This window comes from Grammomys surdaster, unplaced genomic scaffold (genome assembly GCF_004785775.1).
Source record: "Grammomys surdaster isolate TR1022 unplaced genomic scaffold, NIH_TR_1.0 213, whole genome shotgun sequence".
Taxonomy (NCBI): domain Eukaryota; kingdom Metazoa; phylum Chordata; class Mammalia; order Rodentia; family Muridae; genus Grammomys; species Grammomys surdaster.
In genome coordinates this window covers 3846690-3854753 of record NW_021604658.1, presented here as the reverse complement: position 1 = coordinate 3854753, position 8064 = coordinate 3846690, and the positions used below count along the sequence as shown (strand labels likewise).

The window sequence follows — 8064 nt, the reverse complement described above, 5'->3', positions numbered from 1 at the left end:
TCAAAGAAAAAGGAGCTACCAATGTGGGGAAGGCTTAGGAGGAGTTGAAAGGAGAAGACATGGGAACATGAGAGAAGTTTGGAAGAAGCAAAGGAAAAGAAGTGATGCAACTATATTTTAGTTTAAATATATTAAAATGAAATAAAACAGTGGAAAATTATAAAGCTAATCTGGTTATTTAATGAAAAAACAAAAGTACAACTGATCCTATTAGCACCTATTTGCAACCCCAGCACTTGGAAGGTAGAAAATTAGAAATTCAAGGTCATCCTTCAGTTACGTGAAGAAATTAAGGTCAGCTTGCACTTACGTAAGATTCTATCTCAAAAAATAAAAAATAATTAAAAATAGAGACTGGAAACATGGTTCTGTTGTTAAGAACATCTGCTGCTTAGAAATTAGCAATGTTGGTTAAAAGTATTAGAACTTACAGAGGAACCCAATTCAATTACTAGTACTCACAAGGTGGTTCACAACATACACTTATAGGGGATCAAATGCTCCCCATGGCCTCCTTGGGCACCAGGCACACATGTGGTGCATACACAAGCGGAAATTCTCATATACATATAAAATTAATTTTTAAAAATGTTTAAATTTGAAAATGAGTTTGTAAATTAAGAATCTTTGGAGAACCTAGGTTTGCATTTTAACAATTAAATTGTTGACTTTATGTGATTTTAATCAACTTTTCCCTCCTGTTTTAAGGTTAAGTAAAAAAATAACTACAAATATATTTTCACACTGATACAGTTAAACTACTTTATATATTAACGAGCAGATACTCAAGTTCTACACCTTTAACAAGCATTTCTAATTCTATATATAGCTAATAGAAATGCTGATATCATCAGGCAGTGGTGGTACACACCTTTAATCCCAGCACTTGAGAGGCAGAGGCAGGCGGATTTCTGAGTTCGAGGCCAGCCTGGTCTACAGAGTGAGTTCCAGGACAGCCAGGGCTACACAGAGAAACCCTGTCTTGAAAACACCAAAAAAAAGGAAAAAAAAGAAAAAAGAAATGCTGATATCACACATTATTTCACACAATCTTTTTTTTTTTTAATGTACATTGGTGTTTTGATTGCATATGTCTGCAGAAGGGTGTCAGATCCCCTGGAACAGGAGTTATAGACAGTAATGAGCTGCCAAGTGGATGCTGGGAATTGAACCCAGGTTCTCTGAAAAAGCAGCCAGTGCTCTTAACCTCTGAGCCATCTCTCCAGCCCTCACACAATCTTATCAGTTCTTGAAATATTAAGTTAAGTCAGTGATAAAGAATGAGAAATCTGGAGCTGGAAAGATACCTCAGCAGTTAAGAGCATTGCTTATCTTGCAGAGACCTGGGTTTGGTTCTCAGCACCCACATGTTGACTCACAGCAGCTTACAGATTCCAAGACATTCTAACTCCTTTTCTGGTCTCTCAAGTACCAGGCATACATGTAGTATACATGCATACATATACAAGGACTCAGATAGACATATAAAATAAATCCTTTATTAAAAGGAATGAGAAATCTAATCTAGTAAAATATGCACAACAGTTAAAAGACTGTGAATTCTGAATTTAAGAAAACCAGTCTGAGGTTCCAGCACTCTACACTGCAATGTGGAATAGTGTCTGCCACTGCTTATTTCTACTGTCTATAAAGATCATGAGGCAGCTTGGGAAACTACGCATTATTGTGGGCTGAATTGTATCTTTCATCATCTACAAATATATACAACACAGGTCCTTAACTGTATTTGAAGGTGAGTTAATTAGGCAAAAATGAAACAACCAGGGTTCTCAGCATACAAACGTCCCTGTGTGGACAAGTGAAAAGGTAATTCTATCCATAGGCCAAATAAGAGATCTCAAGATAAAAATGAAACCAGCTAGCACTTTGGGCCTTGAACCACCAGCATCTAAAACTATGACAAGATTAATTTCTGTTGTTCAAGGATCCCATTCAGTGGAATTCTGTCAAGGCAGCTAGCTCTAACAAATAAAACTATAACATTCTCTTATGGATGATATTCAACTATCCAAAGGGCCAGGCAACAGACTGTCACCAACCTATAGAATTACTGGAGGTAGCAAATTATTGAAGAGGCAAATCCCAATGAATTAAAGTTAGATCATGTCTTGAAGGGTATGTTGGGATCCTGGTCACTTTCTTCATTCCCAAATGCTACAAGTTAAATAGGTTTCTTGGAGCATGATATACATACTGCCTTCCTATAGCCCTCCCAAAGCAACAAGGCCACTGTACCATGGTGCTTTTAAAATAAAATCTCAAACACTCAATTTACCAAATGAAGACTCAGGAGCTAGACACTGTGGTGAAAGCCTGCTAGCTCAGAGAGACAGAGAAAGCCCCCAGATGACCTTCCTACTCCACTGATGTTCCCAAAGGGAAAAACTCCTGCTCCTTCTCCTTCACCTTCTCCACATTGTTTTAAATACCCTTCAACTCAAAGACCTTCTTCCTCTTTCCTGGGTTTTCTTATATTCACTCCCTGTCAACAGATTGTTTGCTCCACCTCTTGACCTATGGTTGACATTATGAAGCTCTTGTTTACAGAAAGATCTTGGGTTAAAGGTGTGTGCTAGGGCTTAGCCACACCACAAGAAATAGGGTTTCCCAGTTCACAACTTCAGGGTTCACAATGTGATCAAATAACCTGCAATACTATGGACCGAACCCTCTGAAGCAGTGTGAAAATAAGCCTTTCTCTTAAGTAGGTTGTCACAGTAACGGAAGGTTAACATAATCCATTTCAATTGGGTTTACATCTTTTGAGAAATTATTGCTTATAGCATATAAGAATAGACCCATCAAGACATGTAGCCTTGGTTTTTATCAATGATGATACCAAATGACAGGGCTATTACATAATAAACATACTGGTAAATGATGAAAAGACAAAAAAAAATCAAAAATCAAACAAAAACAAAAAAACCAAACCACCAACCAACCAACCAAAGCCCACCTAAATCTCCCTATATTGCCTTAAGCTCAAGATCCTCTGGCCACAGGTCTTTCAAATATTTGATGCTACACATAGGCGTGCACCACAGTCTCAAGCTGAATTGCAGACTGCCTTTCATTTCAGTAGTTTCAGAGGAACACCTTGGAGTGAAAAGCATAATTTATTCATTTCACTATTAAAACTAATTATGAAAAGAGATCCTCATACGTGGCTCCTTGTAGGTATCATCCAGTTTTTCTAGAACTGAAATTGCTAATTAGAGCATACTAGCAAACAAGCCTGATATTAACAAACTGCTCGATTCATGAGATATGTCAAAACAAAGTTCTCTTCAGTAAATCTTTTGCCAATATTTATAATTGTCTACAATTGCTTATAAATTTAATGGGTATATCATGGCATTTTTATGGTTTTTCTGTCTCATTGTTAAATCAGTGAAATTTCACATTACTGGCTACCTAGGCACCCACTTTGTCTATCTGTTCACTATCCTTGCTTGCTTTTTAATTCTCTGTGTACATACAGAAACCAGAAGACAACCTTCAGAGTCATTACTCAGGTGCCAGTCACTGTTTTTGTGTCCCTTACTCCCACCCCCTAAAAAGGTTTCTCCCTGGGCTGGGACTTGTCAAGTGTGCAAGGCTGGCCAGCTTGCCCCAAGGAGCCTCCTGGTTTCTCTGAATGCAGCCTTGGCTGGCCTAGAACACTATATAAGGCAGACTGGCCTTAAACTCACAGAATCCACACTCCTCTACTCTCGCAAGTGCTGGGATTAATAACCCAACTTTATACTATGGTGTTTTTAACATCTTAAAATACTCTGCTGGGGAGTATTCCACTTTCTTGCCAGCAGCAGAATCTTCAAATGGGAGCGTATATATACTACAGAATTTGATATACATACTATAGAATTCAGAGCCTATACAGGAGAAAATATTCCCTTGACTTAACCATCCCAGTGGCTAAGGCACAGACCATTAGGGACAACTCTATAGTTTAAATGTTCTTAACTTTGTTACTATCATGTGCATGCATTATTTCTGTCCGTGTGAGAACATGCTGTGCCATGATGCATCTGAAAGTCAAAGGATAACTGTGGAGTCTGTTCCCTTTTTTACATAGGTTCTAGGGATCAAACTCAGGTAGCACAAGCTTTCATAACAAGTATTTATACCTGTTCAGCCACCTTACAAAGTTATCACTTATCATTTAGAACCCACTAGAAATAATTTAAATCATCCAACTAAAACATCAACCATAACTACCTGCCCTGTCCATTCCTACAAATGAGAAGCCAAACTAAAGTCTGTCCTTTTCCTTCTTCCAATCTTACTGACAATGGCCTTTCCCAGTGTACTGGGCATGGTGAACTTGTGAGTCTAGTGATGAGGCTGAGACAGGAAGATTCTGAACTCACTGATCAACAAGTCTCGGCTAGTTGCTAAGCTCCAGGCTGAGCAAAAGTGGACTCAAAGGAAGGATGGTATTCCTGAATATGACATTTGAGGTTGTACTCCAGCCTCATATGCACTGAATATAGGGGCTGCAGAAATAGCACAGATGTTAACAACATTAGCTGCTTTGCCAGAGGACCTGGCTTCAATTTCCAGCATTATACGGCAACTAATAGTTGTCTCTAACTATACTTCTAGGGGATCTTATTCCCTCATCTGGTTCCTGTGGACAATGCATATACATAGTACAGACATACATTCAGGCAAAATACAAATAGACATAAATTAAAAATCATTTAAAAAAAAATATATGTATCATAGACTTAACTAAACGGAAATCCTAAAACAATATTTATGAAAAAACATAAGAGAAAAATTTAAATGACACAAAATGAACAAACAGACAAATCAGACTTTGGCAAAAGTTTAATAATTCTCTACTTAAATAAAAAAAACAAAACAAACAAACAAACAGCCAGGCAGTTATAGTGCACACCTTTAATCCCAGCACTGGAGAGGCAGAAGTAGGCAGATCTCCATAAGTTTGAGGCCAGTCTGGTCTACAGAGCCAATTCCAGGACTGCCAGAGCTATATGGAGAGACCCTATCTAGAAAAAATAAAAACAAAAATAAGAAAACCTTTTGTTTTTGTTTTTGTTTTCCGAGACAAGGTTTCTCAGTGTAGTTCTGGCTGTCCTGGAACTCACTCTGTAGACCAGGCTGGCCTCGAACTCAGAAATCCGCCTGCCTCTGCCTCCAAGAAAGTCTTTACAAAGGATTTACCACATAAGGATTTAACATCTACATTTTAAAAATATATAGATTCTCCAGGAGGCTGAGGCAGGAAGCCACTGAATTCAAGGCAGGTTCAGGCAGCTTAGACACTCATTTAAAATGACAACGTGTTAGGTTTCAATTGCTGTTAGAAAACATATGAGCAAAAGGAACCTAAAGAGAGGCAAAGGTTTATTTTTTACCTCTCTCAGGTCACATTCTGTTCCTGAAGGAAGTCAGGCTAGGAACTCAAGGCAGGACCATAGAAGCAGAAATTGATGCAGAGGTCATGGAGGAATGCTGCTTGGTGGCTTGCTCATGGCTTGTTTAACCTGCTTTCTTACACTATCCAGGACCACCTGCCTAGTAGTGGCAAGTCTCTACTAAGTTGGGCCATCTTACATCAATTATAAATTTAAAAAAAATATCCTACAGACTTGACTACAGCCAATCTGATAGAACCATTTTCTCAACTGAGAATCATCTTCCCAAATAACTAACATGCATCAAGTTGACAAAAACTACCTAGGACAAACAACAAAGAATTATAAAAACTAAGAAAACCAAAGAAAACTCAATAAAATGATAGGGAAATGATTTGAAGAGAACTTCAACAAATATAGATGGCAAGTAAGTATAAGAAAAGATTTTCAACATCATTAGACACAGGCAAACAGAAATTACATCCATAAAAATACTCTCATGAAAACAGCTATTTTAAGAAGATTTGTGTTGGGCTGGAGAGATGGCTCAGTGGTTAAGAGTATGGACTGCTCTTCCAGAGGTCCTGAGTTCAATTCCCAGCAACCACATGGTGGCTCACAACCATCTGTAATGGGATCCGATGCCCTCTTCTGGTGTGTCTGAAGACAGCTACAGTGTACTCATAAATAAAAAAAATAAATAACCCTTAAAAAAAAAAAAAAAGAGTAGATCTTGAAAAAAAAAAAAATTGTGTCTTGTACTATACCAGTACTGCAAAAGAATTGAGACCATACTGGTAGCACTATAAAATGGCCAACTTGGTAAGAAGACTGTCAGCAATTACTTAAAAATAAGGCTTTAGAGGAATTTATGGCTCAGCAGTTATTAGCATGACCTCCTTTCAAAGGAAGTCGGTTCCCAGCACCCACAATTACCTGTAGCTCCAGCTCAAGAGACCCAACAGTTTAGGCCTCTGCACACATGTGCGCGTGTACACACACACAAAATTAAGAACAAAACAAAAAATTTTTAATGATTTTTATTTTTAAATTGTTTTTCAGATATCTATCATTTGATTCAGCCATCTGTATTAAGTGGACCTAACAGGAAGAGAAATATATATATATATATCCATGTAAAGATCTGGACAAGAATGTCCCTAGTAGCTCTAGTTATAATAGCCCCAAACAAACCTTTGTTGTTTATAATCAGCCCAAATGAATATAATCACTTGAATGGAAAAGCAAATGTAATGTTTATATAAAGTGATCATTCTGCAATGAAAAGGAAAAAATTGTTGATGTATTCAGTACCATGAATGAAACCCAAAAGTAATTTTGCTGAAAGAAGTTAAATATAAAATGAGTGTGTGAGAGTACATTTTTATATAATTATAGAAAATATCAATTTATGACAGAAACCAAATTGGGGGCTACATGGAGAAGAGTGGGTGAACAAAAAACAAAGATGTACAAAAATAAATGTCCATGTTCACCACTGTGACAACAGTGATGGTTTCAAAATCATACACATTTATCGAATGTATCAATCACAAACTTTCCACACAGGTATTATGGGTAACATTAGCTGTTTAAAAACAAAACAGCCAATAAATCTTCAGATACTCACTTAGTATACTACAATTGGTATAAAATTACCCTATTAAGCCAGGGATAAAAGTCTCTGGACTGCTGTACTGGGTGTGGTACTAGCACTTGGGAGGCTGTGTCAAGGGGATCGCAAAAGGAAAACTATCCTGGGCTACACAGCAAGTTCCAGGACAGTATATGCTAAATATGTCTCAAGATGCTGTCTCAGACAAACAAGAATGAGTGTCCAGAGAAGAAAATAAGAGTACTAAATAAATATGCATGTACTACACCTTATAAGTCAACTGCCAATCGTGAAAAGATAAAAATGTTTTCAGACATGTAATGGAAGTTAATTCTGATTAGCTATCCTGACAAGCTATTGAAGAATAAAACAACAGCACATGGACAACCCAAGAGTCTTAGCAACAATGGAAACCAGGAAAAAAAGACTCAACACAAGAAGAAAATCTCCAAAACAGAGAACAATTTTGCTGGACAGTGGTGGTCTATTCCTTTAATCCCAGTACTTGTGAAGGGGAGGCAGAGGCAGGAGGATCTCTGTGGGTTTTAGGCCACCTGATCTACAAAGCAAGTTCCAGGAGAGCCAGAGATGTTAAACAAAGAAACTTTGTCTTGAAAAATCAAAAAGAAAAGAAAAAAGAAAGAAAAAAAGAGACAGAGGGAATACCCTTGGCAGACAGGTTCATGGGTCCCAAGAAACAGGGCAAAGAAGTAGAGAGACCAGAAAAGAGGGAGAAGAGAGAAAAAGTGAGCACAAAGGTAGAGAGAAAATGCAAGGGGGAGGGGAGATAGAGAAAAGAGAGAGACCAAAATGTCTGGATTATATAGGGAGGAACTTGGGCTGGAAAGTTTAGGGTAGAGGGTGGAATGCCAGCCATACCTTATAACAGGGACTGAGAGATGCTGGGAGAACCTGGAGACCAGGTCCACTTTGGTATGTTATAGATGCACCTCAGCCTCTTGTCCCTGGTCTGTCTGAAATATAATATATTCATTCTCTCTCTCTCTCTCTCTCTCTCTCTCTCTCTCTCTCTCTCTCTCT

The 8064-nt window shown here is 37.9% G+C and overlaps 1 protein-coding gene across 3 annotated transcripts in view; it reads right to left on the bottom strand.

Annotated features, from left to right (window-relative positions):
- Nucleotides 1-8064, bottom strand: part of Trim37 (tripartite motif containing 37) — a 130814-nt gene that overhangs the window by 98124 nt on the left and 24626 nt on the right. The window lies entirely within an intron of this gene.